This window comes from Podarcis liolepis (assembly GCF_965112155.1).
Source record: "Podarcis liolepis genome assembly, chromosome: 2".
Classification (NCBI taxonomy): domain Eukaryota; kingdom Metazoa; phylum Chordata; class Lepidosauria; order Squamata; family Lacertidae; genus Podarcis; species Podarcis liolepis.
The window spans coordinates 94,021,550-94,036,007 of record NC_139555.1 but is presented as its reverse complement, the minus strand read 5'-3'; the positions used below and the strand labels follow the sequence as shown (position 1 = coordinate 94,036,007).

General features: G+C 47.2%; 1 protein-coding gene across 8 annotated transcripts in view; it reads left to right on the top strand.

Annotated features, from left to right (window-relative positions):
- The first annotated feature begins 220 nt into the window (after positions 1-220).
- The window catches only part of CHL1 (cell adhesion molecule L1 like), a 192,980-nt gene continuing 178,742 nt past the window's right edge, over positions 221-14,458 (top strand). For 2 of the 8 annotated variants that reach the window (XM_083491207.1, XM_083491203.1), the window contains exons 1-2: positions 228-427; positions 1,703-1,861. The gene's annotated coding sequence lies outside the window, so the exon portion shown is untranslated. Of the gene's footprint in view, positions 428-1,395; positions 1,862-14,458 lie in introns of those variants that run through there. The other 6 variants (XM_083491206.1, XM_083491205.1, XM_083491208.1 and 3 more) reach the window with 4 other exon arrangements.

Sequence of the window (14,458 nt, the reverse complement as noted above, 5' to 3'; positions counted from 1 at the left end):
TGTGGGGAACTTTCCAAGCCGCACTTCTTGGCTGTTCTCGCTCTCTAAGCCCATTTTCGCTGGAAGGGTGTGGCGGATACCTGAGGAGTTCAGGGAGGGGAAGTGTGAGGCACTAGTAACATGCCAGGACTGGACCTCTTTACCTTTGGGCAGAGGGAGGCGGCGGCTGGCATGCGATCCCTCCTATCTCATGCAGCCTGAGGAAGAGGGGGGGAGGAGTGCGGGGGGGAGTTGTGCATGCGTGCGCTTGTAGGGGTGTGTGTGAAACGATTAGAGAGCAGGGCACCAGTGCCAAGGGAGACCTTTCTCCAGCCATCAGACGCCTGGTGGTGCCCACTTCCCTCCTGCTTCGCCCCCCCTCCTCGTTTTCTCCCCTGTTGCAAGCAGCTGCTCTGAAGAAGAAGAACAACTCGGCTGCCTTTCCAAGGTACGGCGCGCTCCCGGAGGAGCTTCTTGTTGCTCTTGGTAACGCAGGGTGGTTCAGCATGGCAAGGATAGCTCTCTCTCTCTCTCTCTCTCTCTCTCTCTCTCTGTGTGTGTGTGTGTGTGTGTGTGTGTTCTCGTGAGGGAGAGGGAGAGGGTGATCTCAAACTTTACCACCCATTAGGGGATATTCGAATAACGATAACCCGGCGTTTTAGACACACACACTTCTGCCCCCTTAATCTAGCTGGGGGTGTCTTCTCCTTGCGTCTGACTCCTTTTGAGTTAAGGGAATGATCATTTCATTCTATGTTTCGAGGCAGAAGGGAAACCTGGGAAGCTGGGATCATCTCTCCTTGTTTTGTGTCTTCAGGGAAAGCTCATTTAATTTTTATGGCTCAATGGGAGAAGTTCCACACCTGGCTGTATTTGTGTGCATGTGTATTTTACTCGACATATTTGTATGTTTCACACACACACGCACGCATTTTTCTTTTTTTAAACAAATCCAATATATAAATAATTGGGATGGTTATACTGTATATCAGAGTACTCTCACCACATTCCACCCCCACCCCCGCCCCAGAAGACAGTGACCATCACTGACCGTTTATGTTCGGGGAAGGGGTTTCACACCTGCTGCAGTGGGAGGGGGATCAGGTAAACCCTTCCCCAGCCCTCTGTAAATCGGGGGAAGACATTTCACTCTGGAAGGCGTGTGTATGTCTCTCCGTGTGGTGCTCCCGGGAATGTTAAGGGGGTGGGGATAATTCACTTTGATGGGTTAAACAGGGGCTCCTTCCCTTAAACACATGATTCCCAGGTACGGGGAAACGTTCCTTTCATCATTCCAGGTCGCCACAGGGTGAGCAGGTCCCTCGATGCCCCAAGACACGCATCACCCACCCACCTTTCTCTCCCTCCCTCTCTCACTCTTTCCAAGGGAATACTACCAGCTCTCTCTCCCAGCTTTGCAGCGGTGTAAAGTGGGGAGGGGGGTTGGCTCTGGCTGTCTTTTTCCTCCCTTGAGCAGCAGCAGCAGCAGCAGCAGCGTGTGTGTGTGTGTGGAGCTGGGAGAGATTTGGGAGGTTTAGGGGCTCGTTGCCATGGCTCCCTTGAAGCTCTGCCGAAGGAGATATTGATGCCAGTCACGGAGGGACCCTTCTTCCTTTCTGCACGCTTGATATTTTCTTCCCTTCTTCTCTCTCTCTCTCTCTCCCTCTCTCCCTCTCTCTCCTCCTCCCTCCCTCCCTCCTCCTTTCCCCTTTTGGCAGAGCAGGCAAAGTGATTAATTTGGTGAGCCGGGACGGGGCTTCCTGGTGCTGCGCTCGCCTCCCGAGCAAAAACGGAGCCGGACTCCCTGGCAAACTCCTGCTGCCTCTTCCCGGAGAGGTCCACACGCCCCCCACCCCACCCCAGGGGCTGCCCAGGCTGCAAGGTAAGAGAGAAAAGGACGGGTGAGGGGTGGTGGTGGTGTTGAAGGAGCAAAGAGTGTGAGAGAAGAGGGGGGAGGGGCTGCTCGCTCCCTCTCACCTTGATGGGAAATCGATGGCCATTGGCTTCCTGGACGGAGCCAGCAGGCGACTCCGGGGCTGTCCAGGACGGGCAGGAGAGTGACAGGAGGAAGCCCGGGACGGGGTCTCCAAAATATGGGAATGGGGCGGCGTTTCTTCCCCACACCTTGAAATATGCAGAGATGAGGTGGGTGGGTGTGGCCGGAGCAAAGGCAAGGCTTACCTATGGCTCACCTGGAGGGCTGCATTTAAAACCGCGCCCCCCTCCTTCCCCACCTCAGTTTGCTTCCCCTGCCCGATGCCATGGGCAGTTTAACAAGTGCTTGGCTTGGCTTTCCCAAGGCATGGGTTGGTGGCGGGGTTGAGCGAGGGAATTTCCTCGGAATGGAGCCGTGTTGAGTGTGGAGCTTTTCCTGCGCGCAGGTGCGCTTGAGGCACCACCCCCTTTCTATCCAAGACAGAGGAAAGAGATGCTCTCAGGTTGTGGCTCTAACTCGCCAAAGTATGGGGCGTGGGGATTTCACGTTTAAAGTCCACCATCGCCTCTCAAGAGATCGATCAATTGTGCAGTCCCGGGAAAGGGGGCGGGGACTCTCCCCTCCCGTGTGTCCGTGTCGCCTGGAGAAAGTTTGCATGTGGACGCGGTGCGCTGGAAACATCAGAGAGACCGTTTCCTGAGTCTCTGGGGGTGAAGGGGGTCGCTTTGTGTTTCTCGACATCGACAAGTGCGAATCAAAGATGTATGCTGCTGAATGTGAGGATTAGATACGTTTAGTTGTTTGTGCTATATGAAACACTTAAATCTCAGGGGTGTGGGTCTGAGCCCCACTTTGGGCAAGAGATCCCTGCGCTGCAGGGGGTTAGACTAGATGACCCTCGTGGTCCCTTCCAATTCTATGACTCTATGTCATGCTGGATGTTTTGGATGCAGTCAATCTTGCAGGGCTTGGTTTGGTTTTCCAATAGGAGCACAGCTCTTATTTATGAAGATAGTATTTCATTCAAATAGGCCAGATGTGCTTAAAGGTAAAGGGACCCCTGACCACTAGGTCCAGTCGTGGCCGACTCTGGGGTTGCGGTGCTCATCTCGCTTTATTGGCCAAGGGAGCCGGCGTACAGCTTCCGGGTCATGTGGCCAGCATGACTAAGCCGCTTCTGGCAAACCAGAGCAGTGCACGGAAACGCCGTTTACCTTCCCGCCGGAGCGGTACCTATTTATCTACTTGCACTTTTTTGGTGTGCTTTCGAACTGCTAGGTTGGCAGGAGCAGCGACCAAGCAACGGGAGCTCATCTCGTCGTGGGGATTCAAACCGCCAACCTGATCGGCAAGTCCTAGGCTCTGTGGTTTAACCCACAGCGCCACCCGTGTCCTCTGTAACTGAAGAGCACCTGAGATGTTACAGTGGTATGGCCTATGAGTTAGAACGTTGGCATGGCCAACTTCCTGTACATTGGACTGAGCTGCGGCAGGATAAACCCTCCCTACACTAGTCCCGCCTTCCCTCCCAAAAGCCACTTCCTCCCACATGCTTTCCTTTCAGAAGTTCCTTCCAGCCTTGAAGGCTCCTAAAGGGAAGCAGAACTGTGCAATGGAACTTAGAAGGAAGAAGGCAGGGTGAAAATTTCACACCCTTCTGCCCCCTCCTCAAACGCTTTTTAGGAACGTGGCAGCAACCTAACACAGGGTTGAGATGTTTGGGTGTATTGCCTCGGATTTGAAAGCAGAGTTTCTTTTTTATAATAGAAAAGCAGGGTGGAAATCCATTAAATAACTCAAAGGAATTGGATGCCCCTGAGTGTGTGTCTCAGACCACTGGATTGAATCCAGTCTCAATTTGTTTTTTATTTAATAGCAGCGAAAGGGAGGAGTGCACTGCCTATCAGACTGTAGTGCAGGAGGAGGAGGATAAGTTTAAACCTTTCCTCCCCCAGCCATGATCCTCATGCAGGATAAGGGTTAGCAGAAACAAAGAAACCCTGCCATTGGTGCCAATGAGAACCCCCTCTTGCCCAAAGCTATTAGCAGTTTGTTGACACAATGGTTCATTGACAGCATCCTACACACTGCGGTCCCCATGAAAACTGCTTTCTTCTGCACCTGCTATTAAATTTTCAAAACTTGGTGCGGTTGCTAATGTTTAGAATCAATGTGTCAGTTTGGCCCTAATTTTGTCACACACCTGCTTGAAATCAGTGCGAAAAGTAAGCCATTAATCAAATCAAGTTCTGCTCATTTCAGTTGCACCTAAGTGGAAGTAACTTTAGTCTGGATCATCTAACATATAGCTTGGTTCCCTTCTGATATTGTTGGACTACAACTCCCATCATCCCTCATTATTGGCCATGGTCACTGGTGGCTCTTGCCTTTTGGGACTAGGAGGATAGAAAGCAGGAAGGCCAACAGTAGGTGAAGCCTGAGCCAATGACAGCTGGAGCCAACTTCTTCTAGATTCATCCCTGAGTTCTGCATGGGCAAAATTGAAACTAAGGAGGAGGAAGCCAGCAGCCAGGGAGGACCACTTTCAGCTACCAGGCTGGAAGTTCTCCACTTCTGACCTAATCCATCAGAAATCCATTTGCAGGATGGTGGTCGTGGTGAATAAAAGTGTAGACTCTGGCTCAGCTTGATTTCAAATTGGGCTCAGCTAATACAAGCTGTTTTCCAAACAAAAACTAGAGACTATATCATTCCTCCAGCCCCCAAACCATATTTCAAAATTCAGAAACGACATCAGGAGCAAGACAAGGCATGAATGCTTCCACTACATGTGAGATCCTGCCTGCCTGCCAACCTCTCTCCATCCCAAACCTTACATGATGGCAACTTGAGTGAGTGTCTGCCTCAGTTCTTTTTGCAAATCTTTCCCTTCCTCAAAGGGCAGCAAATCCCTCACCTTCCAGATGGAAACAGTGTAGCAAGACGTGTATGCCAGTGGGGAGGTTCTGCCAGTGACAGAAGAAGGAGCTTAGTTTCAGCTTCCCTCTTGATAGAAATTATTTCCCCTAATGCTTTTCTTCCTCCAGACATACAAGCCCTTGAACTCCTGCAGGAAATGACAGACTAGCCTCTCATTAGCTGGAAATGTCATTCTGAACTTCATTTCTAGAACCAGGAGACACCAAGAAGACTTTTCCAGTTGTTGCTGGAACCCCATGCTGCCTGATACCCCATCATTCTTCTCAATTGTGGGGATGGGAAAGGGAGACATGTCACTGATCAAGTTCTTCTTCAAGGGTTCCTTTCTTCAAGCATTTGATAAGAGTGCTTGAGGGGACCATTTGACTATTGGACCAGCATCTCTTTCCCCCACATCCCTATTTGATTTCATTCTTAAGGTAACCCTGATGTTGAAGTAAAATGCCCAAGACTACTGGACTGAGGCATGCATGTTTTTACAATGCTTTGGGGGCTGATGAGGCTAGCATTTTCAGGATAGTTATCTTTTAGAGAAAAACACTGTTCTAGATAGTACCGCTTGAAGAACCATGTGGCTAATGGCCAACTGTCATCTGCTGCTGCTATCATAAGAAGCTCATATTTATCTGGTACAAAATATTGATTTTTCCAGATCACAAGTTGTGGCTGACTTACACATTTATGTGCCATTTCCTGAGACTTCTTTTCTGGTTCAAAAGGCAAGCCAAATGTCTAAACTATGTATAGATCAGCAAGGGATTCCTGGAGCATGCGAGTTTTGTGTGACAAAGCATCCCTTCTACCCCTTGAACTTCCCGATACCAACACCAAGAATAAGAGGCATGGCAACTATACTAGCCCTGAGATTATCATTTGGGTTAAATCGGGCCACAACTTTATTGACTACAGATGTAAGAGGTTTGGCATAGGCAGGAATCTGCATGTAGCAGAACTCCTTGTGTCTGAGCTGCTGGTGCCCCCTTCCTGAAAATGAAGGTCTTTTTGTCTTTTAGGGCAGTGTTTCCCAACCTTTTTTGGGCAAAGGCACACTTGTTTCATGAAAAAAATCTCGAGGCACACCACCATTACAGCCCCGTGACGTCAGCGCGCAGCGTCACGCCGGGAGGGACATGAATTGCTAGCAAATTACATAATCACCTCCTTGAGGGCTGGCTCATCTTCTCCGAAGGCAGAACCCCATTAATTAACAGCACAGACTCACACCATAGCCAAGACGAGGGGGAAAAACCTCAGTCATGCACAGTCATGCACATGTGGGGGCTAAATGAGGACGAAGACCGGGCAGAGAGCAGGGTTCAAATCACCCCACCTGGCCAGGACAATCCCTGGGTGCTCCCTTGGGCCACTCGCCTGACCCACCTCGCAGGGCTGTTGTTGCAGGGATAACACGGGGAGAACAACGCGCGCCCCTGGGAGCTCCTTGGAGGAGAAAGCGGGCGATGAATGCAATGCACGAAATATATGAGAGGCGACCAGGTTTTGCAGGTGAGGGGCCCCCGCCAGCCTCCGCTTCCAACACCCGGCACAACAACGCCGAAGTTTCCCCCCGGGCTCGGCTCGGGGAGCAGCGCTGCTCCCCCCCCGGCTCCCCTTCGCCCTCCCGGCTCTCTCTGCCGCCCACTGGGGACCCCCCTCACCTGCCAAGTCCAGAGCGCCGGTGGAAGTTGCATGCATGCATGCAGGGTGCCACGTTGCCATTGCATTGCACTGCACTCCATGCAACGCCTGCACGCATGCATTGCCTTGCACGCCCGCCAAGGGGTCTCCCCGCGGTCCGATGCGTCCCCTCCGGCGCGGATGCAGCATTGCAAAAATAAAAAACCCCCGACGCAGCCCTACCTGGGGGGCAGCCTCCGCCTCTGCTGCTCCGCCTCCGCGGGGATCCCCGGGCTCCATCCTGCCGCCCGATCTCCGCGGGGGCGCAGGCAGGCTGCGCGGGGTCTGCGCGGAAGAGCCCCTGCCCGCCCGGCCGCCGCCGCGTTCATTCCATGGCCGGGAGAAGAGCGCTTCAAACAAAACGCCCGGCCCGCCAGGCCACGCTGGGAAACGTAGTTTGCGCACCCCGCGCAGGCGCGGAGCCCAAGGGCGAGGGGACTACGGATCCCGGCAGCCCCCGCGCCGGGGACGGAGGGGGAGAGGCTGGGTGCAGGGATGGAGGGACGGGTGGGCGAGCGAGTGAGTGAGTGGCAGCCGCCAAGCCTTGGCCGAGAACCCAGGAAGGGCCTCCCCGGAGGAGGAGGAGGGAGGCGCAGAGCGGGAGGGAACCCCAGGGGTCATCTAGTGACGGCGCCCCAATCGAAAATTTGACTTAAAAAAAAATCTTTCGAATTTTTTAATTTTTCCCGCGGCACACCAGGCAACATCTCGCGGCACACTAGTGTGCCGCGGAACAGTGGTTGGGAAACACTGTTTTAGGGAATGAAAGAGAGAGTGAGGAGCTAAGAGCATGAATTGAATTGGATCGTGTGGCTAGTTGCTGGGAATCTCAACTGGGGAGAGTGTTGTGCTCAGGTTCTGCTTGCGGACTTCCTATTATAGGCATCTGATTGGCACCTGTGAGAAAAGGATTCAAGGCTAGATGGGTCTTTGGTCTACTCTAGGACAGCTGCTTGGATGGTTTCATGAGGCAGGGGCTTGCCTGTGGAGTATGCCCACCTCAGTTCTGGTTGCAGCAGTTTGAGTAAGGACACTAATTGTTGCTCCAAACACAATGGACTAGTTCTTTCAGTATGAAATGAAAATGTTTCATTGAAACATTAATAACAGTCAATGCATTTGCATTGTACTTTGGGTATGTAAAAGTTTATTCATAAATGGAAGAGCATACTACCTACGTCATCAGTGACAGTAATTCTCTACTGTACTACTGTGCTGCCAAGAAATGAATAGTTGTATTCTTTATGAGGGCTTGCAACAAGAAAATTAGGATACTGTACATACGTTCAATTGTGGTTCTTTGGATTATAGTTTTCTATTCAACATAGTAGCTGTCACTCAGAGGAGTGCAATTATTACAGGCATTTAGCATGTGCTACGTTGATAATTAAACATAATGAGTGAAAACATAATAGCCCTGCTATTTATTCCAGAAAGCCGCAAGATAAGTATTCTTATAAATAAGAGATTATTTGCAAGCATTTTATGTTTATTTAGTGGAGTCTGAACTGCAGCCATTTTGTTTGCCACTGAAATGCTTAATGAATCACCTGTCATTGGATGGGAGGGGGCAAGCCAGCAAAAAGTAGCTTTAAGGTAGTCTCAAGGATGTTGTGAATAGTGGGCATGATAAGAAAGCTTCTCTATTCCCCAGCTTTTCTTTATTTTTAATTTCCCCACTGGGAGAGGACAGGAACTATTGCAAAACAGTACTAATTACTCCAGTTTATCTCACATGTGTTACATTGATGTGGTTAATTATTGCTTTTCCCATTAGCAGTGTTTTAAAGAATAATGAATTAACATATCACATTCATCAAAAGAGCATCTACAAAGTTTATCTTCTCAGAGCCAGTGTGTTCTTGCGTTACAAGAAGTTACGGAGGTTTCCCAAGGAACAAAATGTATTGGGATTCCTTTACAAGGTGCTTTAGACCTTGATGAATGACTTGAATTGATCACCAACGAGTGACACAGGCAAACTATTGGTTGCTTAGCAACCTGATGTGATTCTACAAATTTTGGGTGCATTTCTCCTGCAAGTGAGGAAATTCTGTTTTTGTTAAAGGAACACTTTTTTGTCAGTACAAAAGCCGCCCCGGCAAGAATACGTTACCCAGAGGAATTCTGTACCACTCTTTGTAACAGAATATATTTGAAGGAAAAAGACTGATGGCTGTTTGCTGGAAATCTGTGACAATCTGGAGCCATTCAAATGTTTCCAGTGCTTTATAATAAGTCATAATTGCATATTTGTCCTTTCTGAGTCAGACGTCTGCAGAAAGACAAGTAGCAGTGGGAGAAATCCCACCGGAGGGATTCATCCACTCTGTGCTTTTGAAATGGTTCATTCATGCTGTCTTGAAGTGTGAGGTCCTGCTAGGTCATGTTGAGTTACATGGTGTTTCATTATGAGTAAATGGAACATAGCATGGAGCATGCAGTTCAGTGATTGCCCAAATTATAACAGGGCAGCTTGGCACAGCTTGGGATTCATACGACATGGGACCTTAGCTGGCTAGTCCCAAGGACTGAGATTGATTTCTTGAATGACTCATCTTCTGTATTGTCTTCCCCAAAAGGGATGCTAAAGATCTAAATTTCCAAAAGAAAATGGGGTGAAATTGTGTAGCAATGCCGACTGAAGACAAAGATGGGATTTAAGGCAACTCGTCGGTTTCCACGGCAATTTGGACTGAAGCTTTGTTTAGAAAGAAGATAACTTTGTGGCTCGGCAAAACCATAATGACACTATATTTGAAACCAGCACAGCTCGTTGCTATATTCCGATGGGATAACTGTTTAAGTGAGCCAATCCACATCTCTCTATCTAGACCACATCCTAACATTGATTTTTAGGTAGAAATTCTATTACTTTCCGCTGGAGGACCTTCATTTGAAAAATGGCAAAATATGACCTTAAACACTAGATCAATGCTGCCCAACCATTTCTGGCTCATGAACAACAATATTGAGCAAGTAAGCGGCTACAGGCTGCATAGTACTTTATTCCTTATCTACCCTGGAGGAGAAACAAAAGAATGAGAATCTCAGGAGGGGAGGGAAGTACATGGAATTCCTTTCTGTCCAACCTTTCCTTGACAGCTACATAAAAGGAACGAAGGAATGATCACGCAGGTTCATTCAAGAAGCAGTTTATGCACTCTTGGGTATATTTCATGCAATTCTGGTTGTTTCAGGCTCCCCAAGAATACAGTATGGGCAGGAGCTGAACTAAAAATAAAATAAAGGTAAATTGAAATGATTCAGTGAATGGGTTGTCTTTTTTATGAAGGATGACTTTAATGATTATATTTTTTAAAAGTCATAAATAGGCTGATTTGTGTGAGAGGCATAAAAGCTGTTTTTATGCCTTGAGATGGAGTGGAGAATAGATAAAAGCAAGGTACTATCAGGCTTCAAACACATGGGATCATTCACTTTTAAGACAGAAGCTTTAAGAGAAGGAAATGCTAGTTTACCTGGTTAAGCTAAATGGTCCGTGAAAACAGCAGTCTGAAGTACAACATCCATATTTAGTGACAGTATATCTCTGGCTGTGAAGTATAGAAAGAGAATTTTAACACTGTTGGAGGGGAGAATTTCCACTTGCTTGCCACCCATCCCAACCTCATATGATTTATTTTGATCTCAGAACCTTAATGGCTGTGTGTGTGTGTGTGTGTGTGTGTGTCTGTCTGTCACCTACTATTCTCTGTTTGAAGGGCTGTCAGGTCCAAGATAAAGATAAAGAACTATAAAAAGGAAATCAAGGGCCTTGATATTGCACATGAAGAGTTAGTATCCAGACAGAAGAATAACCACTGGTCACAGTGGTTCTGACAGTCTTCTCCACTTTGGTGGCATGTTCTGTATTTGCTTTTAAATTATAACAATGATTTATAATTTTCTAGCAATACATATGAATTAGCACATGCAAATATACACACTCTTTTTCTTCTCTGGTGATGTGTTTCCTCTCTTCCTTTTTGGCACTGTGTAATTGGACACTCTAGAGGCTAGTCTTTCCATAAAAGAGTGGATTCCACCCTAAATGGCTCAGATCATGCCAAGGTTCTAGTCTAAGCCTGCACAACATGTGACCCCAAAATCCAAATGCAGTCTGCCAGCTGCATATTAAAAACTACCTGGCAGGCATAACGCAAGCCTGGGGGCTGGGAAGTCACAAATTATTCAGGCCTGCTATACTCAGTGGCATAGCGTGGGGGGTCCAGGGGGGCCGGCCGCACCGGGCACAACATCTGGGGGGTTAGGGGGTTACAACATCACGGGTTAGGGGGCGCAAATTACTTGCCTTGCCCCGGGTGCTGACAACCCACGCTACGCCACTGGCTATAAGGTATTTGTATTGGTTTGTGCAGGATTACCAGCAGTAAGACATTACGTTTTTATTATTGGTAGATTTTATTTGAAACTGGATTCCCCCCCCCAACAATTACAAAAATACCAAATGCACATATATAGTATGGAGGAGGGTATCTGGCTTGGCAGTAGCATACATAAAAAGGATCCCAGGAGTGTAGCTGATCACAGGTTGAACGTGAGTCAACAATGTGACGTGGTTGCAAAAAAGGTTAATGCAGCATTAATGGAACCAGTTTCCAAGTCAGAAAAAGTGCTACACTTTATTCTGTTTTATGGAGTACCGTGCTCAGTTCTGGATGTTGCCCTTTAAGAAAGGTGTAGTCAAATTTGAGTGGGTTTAAAGGAGCGCAATGAAGCGGTATCTGTGAGAGAAGGTTGAAGAAACTGACTAAGTTCAGCCAGAAGAAAAGAAGATTGAGTGTTGGAAGCGGTAGACCTCTTCCAATCCATGAAGGCCTGTTACAGTGAAGATTCAAAGCCTTGTTTTCTGTTGCCCAAGGGGACAGGACCAGAAGAAGTTACAGGAGGGTTCACTTTCACCAGAGGTCTTCAAGGAGACACTGGGCAGCTGTCTGGGGGGCATGGCTTAGCTCTGAATTTCCTGCATCAGGCAGGGGACTGGGCTAAATAGCCCGCAACGTGTCCTCCAACAATATGACTCCTCCAGGTAGGGCTGAAAAGGGATGATTTCTGTATGAAACCTTGGATAGCTACTTTCCAGTCAGTTCAGAAAACACTAAACTAGATGGAAAAATGGTCCAGCTTTCTGCATTCCTAGGCTATCTCTGGCGCTCACAAAGAAGAGTGACATTACTCTGATAAAACTGATGCAACACAATTGCTTTGTTGGGAGAGTGAATTCTACTTCACACACAAAAAAACCCTTATGTTTCATTTATGAGAGCTCTAAGAGTGGCATTTTTTAAAGTTACGTTTATTCCTAAAGAATTAGAATGAAATGAAGTCCCTGGCAATGGAGAGAGGGGGTGGGGAGGGAATTACTTAAGACAATTACATTGTGCTTTTACACATGTCTGCTTGCATTTGAAGCAAACCCCCATTAAAGGAATTTCTGGCTTAATGATGCATGCTTCTAAGGCTGTCATTGGACAACTTGGATTTAGGGCTCAATATTCATGAAGCTAAGGAGAAACTGTGTAAAAGCACATTCCTCTCCCCTCACCCCATATTTCTGCATGCTTTTATGCACGTCTACTGGCATGCACAGATGCCTGATTATTTCTGCCTGCAATTGCAGTAATTGCCTCTGTACAATAGCCAAGCAAATGCATTGCGATATAGGCCCCTAATTTAGTTCCTTTCACTTTGCTCAGTTAACCATTCAAGGCAGTCAGGATAGAGGGGGAAACCCCAGTCTCTTTGATACCTCTGATGATTTTTGCACATCTTCTGTCACCACAAGATGTCTTACGCACCATTCTCCACAAAGATACTTAGCATATTGCCTTGGAAAATGGAATATGCATTGATCAACATAAAGACACTTTTCAATGGGCTCTGTTAAAGACTAGAGAATGCCCTGTATATATTATGTAGGTGACAAGACAACAGCGCAGATGTAATGGTGGTATAATTTAGATGATTCAATGGGTTCCCAGTCTCGTAAGAGGCTTCCTGTTGGCCCATGTTCCGTATATCTAAGCAGAGCTTCATTCAAATCAGCAGGAGACCAGATGGATGCACAGCCCAGCTTCCAGGAAGAGGTTTCACATGACTAAAGATGCAGATTATACACTGAATTATTTGTAACCACATTACTAAAGCACTGACAGCAGCAATATTTTTTTATGCTGAGCGCTTAATTCTTCTCTGCACCCTCATTTCTTTTTTAAAAGTATATTATCAGATATCTGCTTTTCTCCTCTATCTCTCAGCACGTTAACTCATGGAACAAATTGCACCTAGGTATGAAAAAATAATGGAAGAAGACATTCATTCAAATTGTCTTTTGCAATATACCTGAAGAAACATTATAATACAGTGGTACCTCAGGTTAAGTACTTAATTCATTCCGGAGGTCCGTTCTTAACCAGAAACTGTTCTTAACTGAAGCAACACTTTAACTAATGGGGTCTCCTGCTGCCGCCGCACCGCCGGAGCACGATTTCTGTTCTCATCATGAAGCAAAGTTCTTAACCTGAAGCACTATTTCTGGGTTAGCGGAGTCTGTAACCTGAAGCGTATGTAACCTGAGGTACCACTGTACTGAGGTCAGGGGCAACACAAGGCATTTTTCTGCCTGAGGACAAGATGCTCCTACATTCCAGACACAGAAACAGACTGGACTGGCAGTTGTATTAAAAGGACTCAGATTTCCTCTCTAGCAAGAACACCTTGAATGGTTAACTAAGCAAGGTGGGGAGACCTTGGCTGTGCACCTGAGGGCAGCAGGCCCATTTAGGTGGCACAACAGGCTGTGTGCCATGCACACTCTTGTCCTCCAGCAAAGGCGGATGGCCAAGGAATGGTCTTCCTTCCTCTCCTCCTGCCTTTTGTTTCTGTTGCCTGAAATAACTGCCTCATCATGCTGGCAAACGATAAGCCTGGCCTTGACATAGAGATGCCAATTCTCTCTAGAGGTCAAAAGTTGCCATGTGTCTCTTTTCAAACTGAAAAAAATATATATCAATGAAGTTGGGCCAGACTGAAAATATTAAGCAAAGTAAAGAGGCAAGTAGTGGAATGATTCGCCAGAACATATATAGTGGTACCTCGGGTTACATACGCTTCAGGTTACATATGCTTCAGGTTACAGACTCCGCTAACCCAGAAATAGTGCTTCAGGTTAAGAACTTTGCTTCAGGATAAGAACACAAATCATGTTCTGGTGGTGCGGCAGCAGCAGGAGGCCCCATTAGCTAAAGTGGTGCTTCAGGTTAAGAACAGTTTCAGGTTAAGAACGGACCTCCAGAAAGAATTAAGTACCGTATTTTTCACTGTATAAGATGCGCCAGACCACAAGATGCACCTAGTTTTTGGAGGAGGAAAACAAGAAAAATATTCTGAATCTCAGAAGCCAGAACAGCAAGAGGGATCGCTGCGCAGTGAAAGCAGCAATCGCTCTTGCTGTTCTGGCCTTTGTGAAAGCCGCGCAGCCTGCATTCGCTCCATAAGATGCACACACATTTCCCCTTACTTTTTAGGAGGGAAAAAGTGAGTCTCTTAGAGCAAAAAATACGGTACTTAACCTGAGGTACCACTGTATTCGCAAGATAAAAATGCCCAGCAAAGAGATGCTGAATCCAAATGGATGCTGAATAATTTGAGCCACATCCACACCATCCACCGAAAGCACTGTTATATTGTTTTAACAGTTCCATAGTAAGCTCATAAATTTGGGTCCCAGGTGGGGAAAAAGGACAGGGTCACTATACATGCTCACTCTCAGATTATAAACTCCTCGGAATGAAGTGGGGGGAGGGGAGGGAACTAGGACTTTTTTTAAACGTAAGTCTGTAAAGTACTGTATACACCCATATTAAAATAATGAGAGAAAGAAGAGATCAACAGTAAATTAAA